Source organism: Ovis canadensis, chromosome 13, assembly GCF_042477335.2.
Source record: "Ovis canadensis isolate MfBH-ARS-UI-01 breed Bighorn chromosome 13, ARS-UI_OviCan_v2, whole genome shotgun sequence".
Taxonomy (NCBI): Eukaryota; Metazoa; Chordata; class Mammalia; order Artiodactyla; family Bovidae; genus Ovis; species Ovis canadensis.
In genome coordinates, this window is record NC_091257.1 from 49,579,810 (window position 1) to 49,598,769 (window position 18,960).

The following is an 18,960-nucleotide window of genomic DNA, read 5'->3' on the forward strand; positions in this document are numbered from 1 at the left end:
ACACTTGTCGCGAAGCCCCGCCCCACTTTCCGATGCTTTACATCTGCCAGGGAGGAGAACTTGGCGTTTCTAACAAGTTCCCAGGTGATGCTGAGGCAGTTGCGAAGATTAAACGAGTTAATAAAGTTCGTGGAGTAGTTGGTAATCTACAAAGCAGTAGGTAAATTTAGATTTGTGAAATCCACACTTGCTATTCGTCTGTTTCACTAGCTTGCGTTGGCATGTGATTTCCATCCAGCCCCTGCTGCTGTTCCTGTGAGTGTTAGACTCTTTTCTTCTTGAGTAGGAGGAACACCACAACACCAAGTTATGCACAGCAGCCCCCATCAAAAGAATGAAAGGTGAGTGTGTTATTGATAGTTTTCCAGGGCTGCCTAGTAACTACCACAGGCCATGCGGCCTGGGCCACAGAAACTAATCTTTACACAGATCTGGAGGCTGGAAATCCAAGATCAGGTGTCAGGAGGATTGGTTTCTCCTGAGGACTCTCTACTCCGTTTGAGGGTAGCGGTCCTCCTGTGCTTGGCATGGTCTTTTTTCTATCTGTGTCTGTGTCCTGATCTCCTCTTTTAAAGACACCAGTCATAGTAGATGACAGCCCACCCATGAGACCTCATTTTAAGTAAGTTACCTCTTTATAGACCCTGCCTCCAAACACAGTCACAGGCTGAAATGCTGGGAGTTAGCACTTCAGCAGATGAATTTGGCAAGGGGCGGGGGAATACAACTCAGTCCATAACAACAGTGAGCTTCACTGCCCCTAACACCCTAGAACAGAGCTTGAGCTTCAGCCTCCCCACCTCCCTCCTCATCCCTCTGCCCTCCTCTGGAGCTGATCTGTATGTGAACTCAAGTGCAGTAATTCAAAGCTGGAAGGTCTTAAGACCCAATCATGAAATAGCCCTCTTAGCTCAGAGTCCTCAGAAACACAATCAGTACAACCGTCCAGTGTGTCAGAGGGATATAGAAGAATCTATGAGCGATTTGGAACCCCCTGCCCACTACTATTCTTGCCTGGAAAATCCCATGGGTGGAGGAGCCTGATAGGCTGCAGTCCATGGGGTCACTAAGAGTTGGACACGACTGAGCGACTTCACTTTCACTCTTCACTTTCATGCATTGGAGAAGGACATGGCAACCCACTCCAGTGTTCTTGCCTGGAGAATCCCAGGGATGGAGGAGCCTGATGGGCTGCCGTCTATGTGGTCACACAGAGTCGGACACGACTGAAGCGAATTAGCAGCAGCAGCAGCAGCCCACCAGACATTTCAGAACCAGCCCTTTACAGTTTGTTAATGACTGAGTCTGAGAAGGCAATGGCACCCCACTCCAGTACTCTTGCCTGGAAAATCCCATGGACAGAGGAGCCTGGTAGGCTGTGGTCCATGGGGTCGCGAAGAGTTGGACAAGACTCAGTGACTTCCCGTTCACTTTTCACTTCCATGCATTGGAGAAGGAAATGGCAACCCACTCCAGTGTTCTTGCCTGGAGAATCCCAGGGATGGGGGAGCCTGGTGGGCTGCCATCTATGGGGTCACACAGAGTCGGACACGACTGAAGTGACTTAGCAGCAGTTAGCAATGACTGAGTAGAGAATCATCCTTGCCTTCTTCATTCTGCCTTTGTTGGAGCTGTGCCCTCTGCCTGGCACCTGTGCCATCTCTGGAAGTCTCCTGAAGGAGGGACTGTGTTGGATAAATACAATAAAGACTCCACTTCTCCAGCTCTCTGGCAGCATTTAAGCTAGGAAAAGCTGGAGAAGCAAAGACAAGGCAGCTTGTGCGGATCCCAGGTTCACCAGACCCAGCTGATCTCTAGCAAATCAGTAATAACCTTGAATCTGGGGCCTTCTCTGAGCCTTATTTCCAGTCTTCTGCTGGTTTGATCTTTGCCTGTGGCTTCATCTAACACCAGGCTAGACTGCTCCCTAACCTCCGTACTCAAGTGGCTATTAAAATCAGTCTAGGCACTCCAAACTGGGCATATCCAGCACTGAACTCCTTTCCCAAAACTGTCTCCCCACCTACATCCTCCTGCCAAGTGGCTAGCACAGATGCCCATCCAAGACGGGACCTGCTTTAAGCCACTGGCCACTGTGTCCTTAATGCCTTACAGAGGGCTCCCTGCTTTTCCATTCCCACCACTATCCGTCCAGTAGGGTCCTTTTTACACTCTCTCCTCTGGGTTTCTGCACTTACCCCCTAACTAGACCTGCTGCCCCAGCCTGCTTCTTGGTCAGCATCATCCACACTTCTCCTTTAGGAATCTTTCAAAACCAGAAACCTCTTTATCCTGTCACTGGGTTACCTTTAGGTTTCAGGAGAAAATTCAAGCATCTTTGTTCACTTCCTTCTGAAGGCTCATCTCTGACCATCTCCCTGTGAGTGGCCTTCACTGGAGTCATAGGAACCACACGCTCACAATGCCTGCAGACTCTAGAGGGCCCGTACTCTAGAAAACACAAGCCCCTATGACTCTCTCAGTCTATGGAGACATGTCACTCCTCTTTTAGCCTCCGCTAGAGAGTCACCAGGTCTAGGAAGTGCACCCCCCCTTTCTGAATTAGGGAGCACCTCAGGGCGCATTATAGAACTCAGGACACTGACCAAAAGTCCTGGGTCTTCTGCATCCGCTGTTAAACCATGAGGTTCTGGGTGACAAGAACCCTATCTATCCATTTTTGTACGCTCAAGTCTAGACTGGACTGGATGCTCAAAAATAAGTTTGCCTTCAGGAATGAATTAATTCTTAGAAATTCAGAGGATTTAGTCAAACTAGGCATCTGTTAGCAAGTATTTTATTTGGAGAAAGCTTCACTTTCTCTGACAATATTTGTGAACTTCCTGCTTGAATTATAGGTTCATTCTCTAGAATCTCTAATTAACTTCTATGCTAAATACCCAGGGTACCTCAGGGATTTTCAAGCTGCTGGTCTCGAAATCAGTTTTGTGCATAAAGATGCGAAATTTTAAAAAATGAGACAGAATTCGAATTTAAAAATACTTGAGTGTATCCTGTCTAGTATGAGTTAGTATTGTTTTCATGAAATTTTTGTTAACTATAATTGTGAGGGGTGTGTGTGTGTACAGGGTTGTTGTGTCATCCCTGTAGGTCCTAGTTAAATGCTAATTATCTTAGCAGGGCTGGAGTTGGGCTCACTGGAGGACACATATTTATAGAGACAATGGAAAGGGCAGTCATTAAGCAAAGGACATTTTCTGGAAGGGAATTCTGAGCCAGGATTTTAATCCAGCAATTGGCCAGTGGAGAGTAAAACATAAGGCTCTTTCTGCACACAGTAGGTGCCACATTAGTGCTTTGATTGACTGGTCTGTGTGTGGAGATGTGTGTGGGAAGTTCTCTTGGCTGGAGTCTGTCAAGGAGTCTTGAGAAATGAGATCAGTGACTCGGAGCAGAGGAGAGAGGCCTGGGTTGTGGCCAGACCTGGCTCCGAGGTTTCCAGACATGAGCAGGAGGTGCTGTGACATGGGATTTCTTAACCTGATTTTCATCACAAATGTTCCAAGATCAAATGTTATGAAGTTAACCTTTGCTGAAATAAAAATACCACTTTCCCTGGGTTAGAGTGGGAGATGTAAGTGCTCAAAGCAATGAATTCAGATGAAAAGTCGAATTTTTCTCATCTCTGGTAGCTGATTCGTCTGGAAAGTCCATGGAGAGAAGGGCCAAAATGCGATAGGATTATGTAACAAGGAGAAGTAACAAGTGGCCCTGATAAAACTATAACCTTGAGAGTTCTGCCAAATATTTCCATCCATATTAAATGCCTTTTACTGAGGAACCTAGATCCAGCCCACAAACATTTAGAAGACAGTGTTCTCACTCCCCAAAGTTTAGAATCTGTAAAAGAAGGTTGCTGTGTAAATAAAGAATACACATTATTGCTACTATGTTTTTTCATTGCTTAAGTCATGCTGATCTGAACAGATGAAAAGAATAAATACTTGGGCCAGCAGGATGTAGACAAGATTTGGGGAAGGTTGTTAATCTTAAACATTTTTTTAGATTTCTGATTGAGGTAACCTTAGTTTATAACCTTGTATGTTTTGTGTGCACAACATTCTGTTTCTGTTTTGATCTACCCTGCTGCATGCTCAGTTCACTTCAGTTCAGTTCAGTTCAGTCGCTCAGTCGTGTCCGACTCTTTGCGACCCCATGAATCGCAGCATGCTCACCACCAAAAATTGTTTCCATCAGTCATCATACAGCTGATCCCTCTTACCCCTTCCTCTCTGTTGTCTGTATCTACATTTGTTTTTGTTGGATTTGTCTACTTATTTTGTTTTGTTCTTTATATTCCATATATGAGTGAAATCATATGGTAGTGAGATAAGATTTTTAAAAAGAGAAACAAATAGACTGGACCAGAGATAGCCAAAATTATAATGAAAAAGAAATTCTAGAGAACAATCTCTATGCTCTTGCTTCTCAATAGAAATACAGTTGGCCACAAATATTCTAGAATTATATTTTAGATTTGAAAGATGGACAAAATCTGAAAGAAATCAGACTGGAGCAAGCATGAGTTTTAAGAAAACGTTAAAATGGGTTCCAGATTATTCTTTCAGCGTTTTAAAACACACACACACATACACACCAGGGTGGGTTGGAAAAAAATGTGGTTTCAAAAAATTCCTGGGGACTGAAATATTCTTTGATATTATTTATAACACTGGCCAAGTCTCAACCATCTAAACTAGCTAGATGGGTGTCAGTTGAACTTTTCCCCTAAACACAGAGAAGATTCTTTGTCCATATATCACCCTCCACTCCTTATTCTGTGTAATTTTATAAGTAATAAACCCTTCTTTAATTTCTTGAAAATTAGTGGTGGTTTGGGTGCCAATAGGAGCATTGGTAACTAGAATAAAATGTTGTTTAGTTATTGGTGAGTAAAATTACCAATAAAAACTGAAAATATAGATGGGGCAGAACTAGTTTAACAGAAGTTGCTAATTTCCTTCAAAATAGTCCATTTTCTAGTTCATCACTGTATTTACCTGCTTCTCCATCCTCTGAGAGTTGCAGAGCCAACCTGCTTGGATTCAAAGCTGTGTTACCTTTGAATTACTTTTAACCTCTCTGTTCCTCAGTTTCCTTAGCTATAAGTTGTGTGTAACAAGAATACTCCTTTCTGAAGGCTTTTATAAAAAATTTAGACAGTGTGATTGACAAGGGGTTAATATCCAAAATATATAAACAGCTTACACAACTCAATAAAAAAAAAAACTAAATAGCCCAATAAAAACATAGGCAGAAGACCTAAATAGACATCTCTCCAAGGAAGATGTATAGATAACCAACAGGCACACAAAAGATGCTCAGCATCACTAGTTATCAGAGAAATGCAAATCAAAACCACATTAAGTAATCACCTCACACTGGTCAGAATGGCTATCATCAAAATGTCTAAAAGCAACAAATGCTGGAGAGGGTGTGGAGAAAAGGGAACCCTCCTTACCCTGTTGGTAGGAATGTAAGTTGGTACAGCCGTTATGGCGAACAGAAGGGAGGTTCCTTAAAACACTAAACATAAAGTTACCATATGATCCTGCAATCCCACTCCTGGGTATATATTCAGAAAAGACAAAATCTCTCATTTGAAAATGTACATACACCCAGTGTTCATAGTAGCACTATTAACAATTGTCAAGCTATGGAAGCGACATAAGAGTGCATCAACAGACAAATGGATACAGAAGATGTATATATGTGTTGTCAGCCACTCAGTCATGTCCAACTCTTTGCGACCCCATGGACTATAGCCTGTCAGGCTCCTCTGTTCGTGGAGTTTTCCAGGCAAGAACACTGGAGGGGGTTGCCATTTCCTACTCCAAGGGATCTCCCTGACCTAGGGATTGAACCCACGTCTGTTGTGTCTCCTGCGTTGGCAGGCAGTTTCTTTACCACTGAACCACCTGGGAAGCCCATGAAAGAATGAAATGGTGACATGGGCAGCAACATGGATGGACCAAGAGATTATCATCCTGAGTGAAGTAAGTCAGACAGAGACAAATACTATATGAAATCATTTATATGTAGAATCTAAAAAAAAATACAAATGAATCTATATACAAAATAGAAACAGACTCACAGACATAGAAAACAACCATATGGTTATCAAACGGGAAGGAGGGGGGATAAATTAGGAATATGGGATTATAGAGGCAAACTACTGTACATAAAGTAGATAAGCAATAGGGAACTATATTCAACAACTTCAAATAACCTATAATGGAAAATAATCTGAAAAAAATATAACTGAATCACTTTGCTGCACACCTGAAACTAACATACTATTGTAAATGAACTATACCTTGGTTTTTTTTAAATTTACATATTATGTGACCCAGAAATTTAAATGAGAAAAATAAAATTTAGGATAATCCCTCCAACATGGTAAGCTGTTAATAAACAGTGACTATTGGCTTCCCTTGGAGAAGGCAATGGCACCCCACTCCAGTACTCTTGCCTGGAAAATCCCATGGACAGAGGAGCCTGGTGGGCTGCAGTCCATGGGGTCGCTGAGGGTCAGACACGACTGAGCGACTTCGCTTTCACTTTTCACTTTCATGCATTGGGGAAGGAAATGGCAACCCACTCCAATGTTCTTGCCTGGAGAGTCTCAGGGACAGGGGAGCCTGGTGGGCTGCCGTCTATGGGGTCGCACAGAGTCAGACACGACTGAAGCGACTTAGCAGCAGCAGCATTGGCTTCCCTGGTGGCTCAGATGGTAAAGCGTCTGCCTGCAATGTGGGAGACCTGGGTTTGATTCCTGGGTCGGGAAGATCCCCTGGAGAAGGAAATGGCAATCCATTCCAGCCCTCTTGCCTGGAAAATCCCATGGATGGAGGAGCCTAGTAGGCTACAGTCCATGGGGTTGCAAAGAGTCGGACACGACTAAGCGATGCAGTTACACAGTTTTAGTTATGGTTCTTAGTTATTATACATGGAAACTCCACCCATCATTCTCGTAGTTCATCACTTCTTTGCTCGAGAACCAATTTGGACCTTGTCAGTGTTGTCAGTAGTCTGGATGCTAGGATGGCCCCATCTAGGCATCATCTCAAGCATTTCACTTGTTTGTTGAAACAAATTTTTCAGCTCCTCAGGCCCTGTGCTGGACTCTCAGGAGAAATCAATAGGCCAGCATCTTTGTACTTGCGGTAACAAAGGAAACAGTTACTATTTGTCATCACCAACAGGTAAAGTCTGAAGATGCTTAATTTTTTTTAATTTAAAAGCGCTGAGTCTTCATTGCTGTGTGAGGGTTTTCTCTAGTTGTGGCAAGCCAGGGCTACTCTCTAGTTGCAGGTGTGGGCTCCTCATTTCAGTGGCTTCTCTTGTTGTGGAGCACAGGCTCAGTAAGTGCAGTACACGGCCTTAGTTAGTTACCCCATGGCATGTGGAATCTTCCCAGACCAGGGTTCAAACCTGTGTCCCCTGCACTGGCAGGTGGATTATTAACCACTGGACCACCAGGAAAGTCCCTCGAATTTTATATTTATATATCGCCTTTCCCAATAGATGGTACCCCTTGAGGGCTGATTCTACTGCCCTGACTGGAAGGAAATTTACTTTGCCCTGGGTTTCCTTTCTGGAGTATCACCCAAGATCCCTAGGGTTGTTTAGATGATACTCTGTCCCCTGTCATCTGCTGAGACCCTCAGTGTGCCTCTCAAAGCTAATCTCTACAACCTCTGACTTGTAGACACACGAGGGGCTAAGCTCAGGAATGGTGCCTTGGTGCTTGGATCCAAGCAGAGACCCAAGACATAAAGAGAGAGCTGCCAGAGGGGGGACCCACAAGGGGTTAAGTCATGACAGATGCATAGAAATTACCTGGTGAAGAAAGAAAGAAAGACTGACATTCTATCAGCATTTCAAGAGTATCACACATGAATTGTTAGCTTCATTCTTCTACCAGCACAAAACCACCTAGGTAGCCTTGAAAATACCATCCCACCTCCTGTATCATGGGTCTAGCAATGGGTCCTGCTTTCCCTGGGCTGAGGAGAGCTGATTGCTTCACAGCGTACCCTGGGCTCGTCTACTTCCCACACTGATGCTTGCCCAATAGCAATGGACCTACCACTCCCCAACACCCATCTGTGATGCTTTGATCTTGAACTCCTTATAAATTCAAACTCACCCTGAGCCCATATACCTTAATTTAAGCCCTTTCCCTCCAGTTATATTCCTGGTGAGGCAGGAAACAGCCTCATGTTGATGGTGATGAAGATAAGACTCCTTCCTTCCAGGAGTTGGGATCTTCATGCCTTTGTTGTATCACAGAGCCACTGCAGAGAACAGACATTCTCTTTTAATCACCCCCCTCCCCCCAGTTTATTAAAAACAGGCCTTTAATGCTGCTCATCAAATCTTGCCGAACTCTAAACCAGGGCTTTATTTCATATGACAAGATGAAAAACAAGTAATCCTCCCCTTCGCCTTGAACTAGAACAACACAGGAAATAAAAGACTAGCCACGCAGTCAGAGGCCTGCAGAGCCCTTTCCTGGTGAAGATGTAAATCTGAGATGTGTCCCGGACTCTAACCTGATCTGCTTTGGAGAAGATGATGTAAGAAAAGGCTTAAAGAAACCCAACTCCAGAAGATGCAAGCCAAGAGGCTTGCTCAGCCGGGACAGAAAGTGCAACGGATCCATGCAAGGGGGTCACCCGACCTGATGGAGATCATAGGGCCTTGCCTACCAGGCTTGGACACAGTCTGTTGTGCTCAGCAGGCACTACCAGAGGGCTCACGGTCAAGTGACACGACTGTCTTATGACCCAGTCCTGGAAATTGCAGTTAAATCCCAGAGGCACATCTCTCAAGGGGGCTCAAAGAGAACCAGCAGGAAATCTGTGCCGAAGATCAAAATCTGGGGTTAATCACTGGTCTTAAGAATAGTGTTTTCTTCCAGACAGTGTAATAGATCTTCCTAAGAGATTAAGGCGACAGCTGCAGAGCTGGCCAGGGACCTGCCTGTTTTGCCAGGGCCCATGGCTGGGTTTTGGGGAGTTGTGGCCAGGCTGGGTGGTGGACCTTAGGCATCATGCTCACCCTCTGATTGCTGCTGCTACTGGGTTTTGCCACCCCACCCATCCACGGTGCCAGTTATCCAAACTCCACCCCTCCCCTACCCACCACCACCCTTAATTTCTCTAGTTAATAGTTAGAGAGTATTGGTTAGGCTGCTTTCAGCTAAAAGTAATAGGCAGTTCTTTTCCTGTTAGCGTAAAGAACGACACTCCATTATGCGATTTGCGGAGTGTTTTAGGATTCGCTCAATTTGGGGGCTTTAAATCTGTTTCCCTGTGGGCTCTTTTTGCATGCTTCATCCTCAGGCTGGGGGCAACAAGATGCTGCAGCTGTTTGCAGACCTCATGTCTGTGCTTGACAGTATCCATGAGAAGAAAGCAAAAGTCACTCCTGGAAGCTCTTGAAGAAGACGGAGAAATGAATTTCCCCTACACCCCCAGATACTCGAAGCCTTAGTTTGTATGCCATTGGCCCCAATTACATGTGCTCTTTCCTAAATCAGTCACCAGCAAGAGAGGCAGAGCCCCCCTTGACCAATCAGGCCACCCTGGTGTGGAGGGCATCAGTCACATTCCCCTTGAGGCCCCATGACTAAGGGGGGAGGGGAGAGACCTGAACAAAACCAAAAAAAGGGATGGGAAGGCTACTGAGCAGATGGTTATGGTGTCCTCTGCCATAGGGTATGTATTTATTATAATTTTAAATAATAAAGCTATGGTAATTATTATGCTTTCTCTCAGTATGCTGTCTCTCCGCCTTCTGGCACACGACATCATTGACCTTCTTGACCGCCTGTGACACCAGATCTGGCCAGTGAGCTGTGAACTGAAGTGTGTGTGTGTGTCCTCTAGGCCAGAGCGTGTTACTGCCTGCTCTAGTTTCTCCAGGCAGTTCTTTTCTGCTGCCCCCAGAACCAGGAGTGGTCCAGACAATGGCTGTCCCATCAACCTTATCCTGGAGTGAGGACAGGGCAGAGGAGCAGAGCCTTCAGGCCCCTGCAAAGGGCAAGTGGCAAGATAAAGAAAAAAAAAAAAAACAACACACAGTTCAATACTTGAAGAGAATCTGTTAGTCAAGCCAAAGCCTGGTGTGTTTCTACTATTCATTACATAATAGCTTACGTTTACCGAGTGTTTCCTGCCTTCCAGGCATGTGATAACACAGTATCGCTAACTTCAAAGGATAGGAAGAATCAGGGGTGGTGGGATCTCTGATCTACCCAAGCCCCCAAGATGTCTTCACTCCTAGGCATTTGTACCAACTGGCACTTGTCTAAGGATGTATCTATCTGTGGGTTGCCCATCTACCCAACAGAAAAATGTGCCGTAGAGAATGAGTGAATGCCAGTGCCTGTGAATAGGAGTCTTCAGAAAGATCAGGAACCCTCAGGTGTATACCCAGGTCTCATGAATACTGGGACTTCAGTAAGAGGAGAAAGGGAAAAATAGGCCCCTGGAATAAAATTCTCCGTGGTTCTCTTGAGCTTCTGCACATCTTGTGATCAATGTACTGAGCACTTTTTGTTCCAAATACCTTGTCAAGGACATTTGTGTAGCAAACAGTTTGAGTAGAGATAATGCCTCCCCCAGAGCAAAGAGCAACTTTGCCTACCCCCTTGAAAAGTAGAGATAGTGTCTTTCTCTGAGCAAAGGCAATTATACTTCCTTTCCAGCATAACAAAGAAAACGTCTTCCTCCACAGCAAAGCAGCCATGCTTAATGCCATTATAAAAGAGTTGGGCTCCTTAAATATAGGGTTCCTCTCCTGTAATGCAATGTACTGCATGTGTAGCTATCATCATTTATGGGAATTGATAACTTCGATGCAAAAAATTCTGATATGCCAGTTACTGCTATTGCTATGGGTAAAACAGGCAGTCTGTCGCTGACCCAGGAGTCTCATGTCTCCTGGCAGCACTTATGAGACTGTGGCAGGCTAACTTTCTAGCTTGCCAGTAGTGTAAATCTCAAATCCTTCATAATTCCTGACACATGTGGTCGTTTATGAATAAGTAACATTCCAAATTAAGCATATGGAGAGAAATTAAAGGGAGACCTTTCTTATCTCAGGAATTCTCTCAGAGAAATTGATCTTTTTCTTAGTAATATCCCTTATAATCCTTTCTTAAATAGGGTAAACTTGGATGATTAAAAATCCCAAGATCAGGTACAGCCCTCAGGCTGGGTTACAGACATACTCAGTTGTTCTTCTCTATTAGGAGAATGTTCTCTAGAATCTTCACATCCACCTGAGAATCTAAGCAACTAGTTTGTGAAAATAAACCAGAATGCTACCCAGGAATATCATTCTCAAACTGTCTGATCATAGATCTGCTCTTAGAGCCCCTGCTTTCTGTCTTCAAATATCAGAAAAGCTTGGCATTCCAAATTCCAAATTGAAAGTGAAATCGGTCAGTGAGAATTTGATTTGAACAGGGTGTGGAATTGATTCTAAGGGCTTTGAATGATGAAAACTTATTACAGACAACCAGGGTTCAAAGAACAATGGATTTTGCAGAATTCTTTACTCGCAGCTACATATTTCTCCCCACGATTCAGTGTCAAAAGTTTAGGTAATTCTTTATAAAACACTACGGAGTTATAACATGTCAGAGATAGGGTACAAATGTATGTTTACCATTGCAAAAAACAAAGGACAAAATAAGACAACCTACATGGAATTGAGACAATTCAGAAAATAATTTTTAGTTCCATCCAAATCACTGAGTCAGACTTCAATGGTTAATTTTGTAAATGAGTCTCCATTGTGTCAATCTGCCTGTCCATCATAGATTACCTGAACCTGTGAGATGTGCTGGGGGGAACCTCTTAAGAGTAAAAATGAATCATCCACTATGGTATTTCTGCAAGACCTCAATCCATTTATTTTCTGGTATTAGGTTCATTTATTCATTAATTCAACCTGAATAATTTCCCAAATACTTATTAATATGTTAAGCTGGAACAAATACAGTCCCTGCCCTTAGAAATGTTCACTCAGGAATGGTTTGACTTTGAAATATGTTAAGTGTTGTGAAGAAGTAAATAGTGTTGTGAAAGCTTATAATAGGAGCCTTACCCAATTTTAGGAGGCTCAAGAAAGACTTCCCTGAAGATGCGACATTGGAGCTGAAATCTCAAGGCTTTATTTAAAGGGATTTACTATGCAAAGAAGTTGGGGATGAAACAGGGGTGGCAAGGGAAGCTTAGAAGATTATTCCAGGCTGAGAGAGAAGCATGTCCGTAGGTCTAGTGCCAGATGGATCCTTGCTACTTTTTGGGCATTGAAAAGGGCAAGTCCCAAATCTGGGACCATTTGAACAACGAGATATATAATGACAGCAATAGATTATATCGTAGAATAAAACAAATATCCACCAGGCTAGTGATAATCAACAAGTTAATAAATAAGTAAATGAGAAGAAAATCTATTTTTTACAATAGGATTCCAGTTAATAAATGTAAAAGGGATTGTTAGGACCAAACTGAAGCCAGGACAGGCTCTAAGGGGCGGGCTAGGCCTGAGAAAAGCTGAGGCTCTGGGAATTCCCTCAGGCAGTGTAGCTCAACCAATCAGAAAAAATCCCCGTAGCACCCTGCTCGCGCCAGACCTGAGCCAATCCGGATAGGGATGCGAGGTTTAAAAGTCCCTTGCGCCTACGGTTTAACCAATCAGCTATGCTGTTACAGAAACAAAGAACAGTCTGTATAAAAGCATATGTGATTCAGAGCTCGGGTCCTTTGTCTGATTCCGCTGTGCTGAATGAAACATGGGTCCTGGCTCGAGCTGGTAATAAACCCCTTTATGCTTTGCATTGCTGTGGACGTCTTATTCTCTCAGTTTTGGGGACTTGGACTCTGGGCATAACAGGGATAATGGACACAGAAAATCACCATTTGAAGAACACAACAGTAATAATTACTGCATGCATGAATCATCAATCGGTGATAAAACTGGCAGATAAAACTATGATGAGAAATCTCATATAGATTCAATATCTCTCTTCTCCCCATCCCTCCAGTAAAGAGTAACTTTATGATGCAGACACCATCATAACCAAGTACTCAACATCACCATGATGAGACATGAATATCATGTACCTCCTGATGCAATACACTGAGAGGGGACACAACATCTCTTCTGTGATATTCTTGCCAAATTATGTGTAACCTGGGTTTAAACATGAGAGAAAAGCAGACAAGCCCAAACTGAGACTCAGGCTACCAGATAACTGGGCTGTGTTCTTCAAGATTGTCAAGGTCATGAACCATAAAGGAAGAATGAGGAATAGCTTCAGACTGGAGACCAAGAAGACGTGGTGCCCCTAGGCAATGAGCAGTGATCACCCAATCCTGAACCTACTGTTGAAATTCAAGTAAGGTCTGTAGATTAGTTAGTAGCTTTGCTTGTTGCGGACAAAAGTGTCTCTTGCTGTATCAGTAAAGAAAGGATGTCACAGCCACCGAGCCAGCAGCCACTGCAGCCTCCCTCAATGGGGTACCCTGAGGTCACTCAGGATGGAGAGAAAGGGGAATACTGCCCCAGATAGTTAAGACTCAGATGAAAGGAATCACTTCCATAAGCTCAGCCTCTTGTATCTTCCCATACATAGAAAAGCACTAACTTCATTCATTTAAGATGTCTGTTTTTCTTTAATCAGCAGTACTATTTTGATGTTCAATTACCTGGTTTTTGCAGCAAAACTTCCTATATACCCTGACTCCTCCCTTGTCTCCCTGGAGCCGTCCTTCAGAGTATCTGAGAGGCTGTATCCCACACTTAAGTCCTCCATAAGTCCACCTAATAAAACATAATTCTCAACTTTTAGGTTGTGTATTTTATTCAGTCAACACATTAATGTTAATTTCCTGGTTTTAATAATTATACTCTGGTTATGTAAGTTGTTTACATTTAGGGAAGCTGAGTGAAGCACATATGAAAAATCTTTGCCCTATTTTTGCAATGTTTTGCATGTCTGAAATTATTTCAAAATGAGCAGCTAAAGAAATAATGAGTTAAAGGAAAAAAAAATGAGTCAGCTGAAACATAGAAAGTGACAAGAGGCTGGCGAGGTGGCGAGGTAGGCAGTGTTGGAGATTTCAGTCTTCACTCCAAGAGGAAAGGAAAACACTGAGTGGTTGAAAGCAGCATAAAGAGGAATTAGATTGGCATTTTCCAGCCATCACCCTGGCTGCCGTGAGGCAAATGAGTTCGAGGCAGGCTGGAACATGTGGAGAGATCAGAAACAGGACATTGCAAGAGAACAGGAGAGAGGATGCTGCAAGCTTGGTCCAGGGTGATGACAGCCTGAATGGATGAACATGATGAGATTCTTGAGACATTTAGGAAATAAAATCAGAGAGTGACGTGGTGTGGAGAAGGACCAGGACATGGGCGTCCAAGATGAGTATCCATGTCTGGCTTGCCTGACTAAAGGAACAGAGAAGCTGTTCACCAAAGAGGGCACACATGCTGGTGCAGAGGAATCTTTGCACAATCTACATGAATATTCCTCTGTTTCTTTAACTGGTAGACACAGCCAGCCCCACAGGTCCAGCTAAAAGGAAGTGGCTGTTAGTCAACTACCTGGACTCTGCAAGTGAGGAGGAGGAACTATGCTTTCAGTTCTCCAACTGGTCTTTCTTTGCTCTTTTCCCTAATTGAGTTATATTCTGAACTTTATCCATAGTGCATGAATGCTAGAGTTCTCCTCCTTCTCCTTTTCTGCAATATGTGCATATTCAGTTGCTCAGTTGTGTCTGACTCTGTGACCCCATGGACTGCAGCCCGCCAGGCTCCTCTGTCCATGGGATTTTTTAGGCAAGACTACTGGAGTGGGTTGCCATGCCCTACTCCAGGGGATCTTTCCAACCCAGGGATCGAACCCGCATCTCCTTTGTATCCTCCACTGGCAGGCGGATTATTTACCACTGAGCCTCCTGCAAAACTTTCTGAAGTGCCCCTCCTATCAAAAGTCCCCAAACCCTAAGGTACAGTCTCTTTCTGATGGTTCTTTCAAAAAATTACTTGTTGGTTCTTCTGTTAACTGCTGGGTAATGACTGACTTAGGGGCATCTCTATTTGAATGATGAACTGAAGCATTTGCATTAGAAACAGTTGCAAATTGTGGAACAATAGCACTGTGGCAGGAAGTATCGGTTCCACAGGAAGCAGTCATATTCCAAATGATCCCATGTCATTAGAACTGTTTTCCCTATACAGAGAGGTACACTGTCGTCCATCAATAACCCGGTCCGAGTTAACTGGTAATGAGAGGGAATTCAGAGGGAGGCTATCCATCTCATGATTGCTAATCAGAATGTACAGTGATTCAGAGAAACTGCCCAGGGAAGTCCAAGTTGCTTAAAGGAAGAACTTCTTTCTTCCCTCTTCCTCCAGGTTTGTGGACCATGGTTCAAAATCCCTGAATTCCTCTTTCCAAAGTCAGACTAACTGAATTTGGATCTCTAATTTGACTAAATTACCTTGCTGGTCCTCCATGATCTTAGCTAGCTTCTGTCTGAGCCTTTGTTCTTAAGAAAAGAACTGTTTCTTAGGCAGTATTTCAAAACTATACACATTTTTTCATGAAATTCTTCCAGTAGTTTACCAAGTTCTTCCAGAGAGCATTCACCCTTTGCACAGTGCTTTCATTAATAACTTAAAAAAAGGATAATTTTAGCAGAAAGTCACATTAAAGTATTTATTAAACTAGCATCTAGTGGTATAATTAGTACCACTTAGAGGAGCATCAAAAACCATGAAATACTTAGGGACAAACTTAACAAAATAGGCACAACACCTGAAAAGTGAAAATTGCACAGTGTTTCAGAGAGAAATGAAAGAGACCTAAATGGAGCAAAATATTATGTTCCTGCAATGGAAGATATTGTTTTCATATTGGTTCTTTCCAAACTGATCCACAGAATTGATTGCACTCTCAGTAAATATTCCAGCTGCTTTAAAAAATATATAAATAGACAAACTGATTCTAAAATTTATATAGAAGTGAAAAAGATCTATAAAAGTAGATAAAACAGTTTTGAAACAAAAGAGCAAAGTTTGAGGACCTACATAGTTGTCCCTCAGTGTCCTTGGTTCCAGGATGCCCCATGGATATCAAAATCCATGAAGGCTCAAGTCCCTTGTATAAAGTGGTATAATCTATGCATATAATGCATGTAATCTGTGCACATCCTCCCATATACCTCAACTCCTCTCTGTGTTCAGCAGTAAAGAATTTGCCTGCAATGCAGGAGCCACAGGAGCCAGGAGCCCAGTTCAATCCCTGGGTCAGGAAGATCCCCTGGAGAAGGGCATGGCAACCCACTTCATTATTCATGCCTGGAAAATCTCATGGTCAAAGGAGCCTGGCGGGCTATAGTCCATAGGGTCGCAAAGGGTCGGACACAACTAAAGCGACTTAGCATGCATGTACATGCTACTTACAACGTCTAATATGATGTAAATGCTATGTAAATAATTACTTGGTGGTGGTGGTGGTTTAGTTGCTAAGTCGTGTCCAACTCTTTGCAACCCCATGCACTGTAGCCTGCCAGGCTCCTCTGTCCATGGGATTTTCCTGGCAAGAATACTGGAGTGGGTTGCCATTTCCTTCTCCAGGGCATCTTCCTGACCCATGGATCAAATCCATGTCTCCTGCATTGCAGGCAGTTTCCTGCATTGCAGGCCAATTCTTTACCAACTGAGCCACCAAGAAAGCCTTTTGTAAATAATTGCCTACACCCCGCAAATTCAAGTTTTGCTTTTTGGAGCATTCTGGAGTTGTTGATTTATTTATTTTTTAAAGAATATTTTCAATCTGCATTTTGTAAAATTGGGGGATACAGAGAACTGACAGTACTACCTAACTTCAAGATTTACCATAAAGCTATAGAAATCAAGATAATGTAGTATTGGTGTGTGAAAAGACACACAGATGGAAGAAACAGAATAGAATCCATAAATAGACCCACACATACACGATTAATTTTGGACAAAGATGCAAAGGCAATTTAATGGGGAAATGATAGTCTTTTCAGTGTGCTGGTCATATAGTCATATACATGTATTTACAGTACAAACAATAAAATCTTTGTATCAAAATATTTAAGAACTCTTAGAACTTAATAATAAGAAACAATTCAATAAAAAAGATTAAAAAATTTGAAGCGTGATTTAATACAAGAGTGGCCAATTATCGCATGAGAAGATGCTAAATGTCAGTATTTACAGAGAAATGCAAATGAAGAGCACGCAAGAAACCACTCCACACGCACTAGAATGTCTAAAATTAAAGAAACACACCAAATCCACAGCCAGTGTTGGCAAAGACATAGAGCAATGGAACTCATACGCTGCCGGTGGGAAAACAAGACTCTGCAGCCACTCCGGAAAGCACTTTGGCAGTTTCTTCTAAAGACACATTTTAAAGGGTCCACCCAGAAATCCTATTCCTAATATTTACCCAAGAGAAATGAAAACATATGTCCACAGCAAGATGTGTAGACAAATTTTCAGAGAAGTCTAATTCGTAACAGCCCCAAAGTGCAAACAATGCTAATTTCATCCATAGGTGAACAGATCAACAAATGGCAGTCTAGCCGCACAATAAAATGCTGGTCAACCATACACGCAGAAGAGCACACTCTACACAGTAACATGGACGGTTCTCAGAAACGTTATGCTGAGAAAAAACAGCCTGACACGGCAACGAATATGTCCTGTATGATTTCATTTATATAAAATTCCAGAAAAGACAGATCTAATCTGTAGTGACAGAAAGCAGATCAGCGGTTGCCTGGAGCTGGAAGAATTGAGTGAGAAGCAGTACAAGGGAATTTTCTGGGGTAAAGCCCACGATCTCTATCTTGACTGTACTTACTGGTTGTTACCTGGGTGTACAAACTTGTCAGAACCCATCAGAATACACATTTTGAAGCAGGTGTGTTTTACTGAATTAAAAGTAAAATCAAGTTGATTTGAAAGAAAAAAACATTTCGAGAAAGGAGATACTATGCTATACAAATATCAAGTTGGAAGAAGGCTATATATATAGACAGAGTCAGAATTCCCCGGAAACCCCAGTCTGCAAAATGCACTCACCTCTGGAAGATGCTGATCCTTAGAGCTGCCCACAGGCTTCGCGTGGAACCTGGCTGGTGCTTGTGGCCCCCTGGAGACCCTTTGTATGTGCTGAGTCACGGAAGGAGCTGGGAGTTGTATTCCAGCCCTCGTTGGAGGACCTCGCCTCCTCTTCCCAGCTCTGCTGCCCGATTCCATCGGCTCCATCTTTCCCTCCTGCGCCTTCCCAGGACTCCCATTGCATGGAGCAGCTCACGCTCAGCCACCCAACTTTTCACACAAGGCCCAAGTCTTCTCAAAGTTCACAGAAATGGACCACATGACCCACTTTGCTTTCACTGATTCTGTAATTAAACATCACGGTGTTATGGTACATGAGGAGGTTCAGGACTTCCCTTCTGATTTCAGAGGACCCCTGCTGCTAAGTCACTTCAGTCGTGTCCGACTCTATGTGACTCCATAGACGGCAGTCCACCAGGCTCCACCGTCCCTGGGATTCTCCAGGCAAGAACACTGGAGCAGGTTGCCATTTCCTTCTCCAGTGCATGAAAGTGAAAAGTGAAAGTCAAGTTGCTCAGTCGTGTCCAACTCTTAGAGACCCCATGGACTGCAGCCTACCAGGCTCCTCCATCCATGGGATTTGCCAGGCAAGTGTACTGGAGTGGGGTGCCATCGCCCTCTCCATTCAGAGGACCCCAAGGACCCAGGAAAGGATGCAATGGCCCCCAATGAGCCAGCAGCCACCAACCACCAGCACAACACCTGTCATACTGAGACTTCAGTGAAGGCTGCCTCCAGGGAATGGCAGTT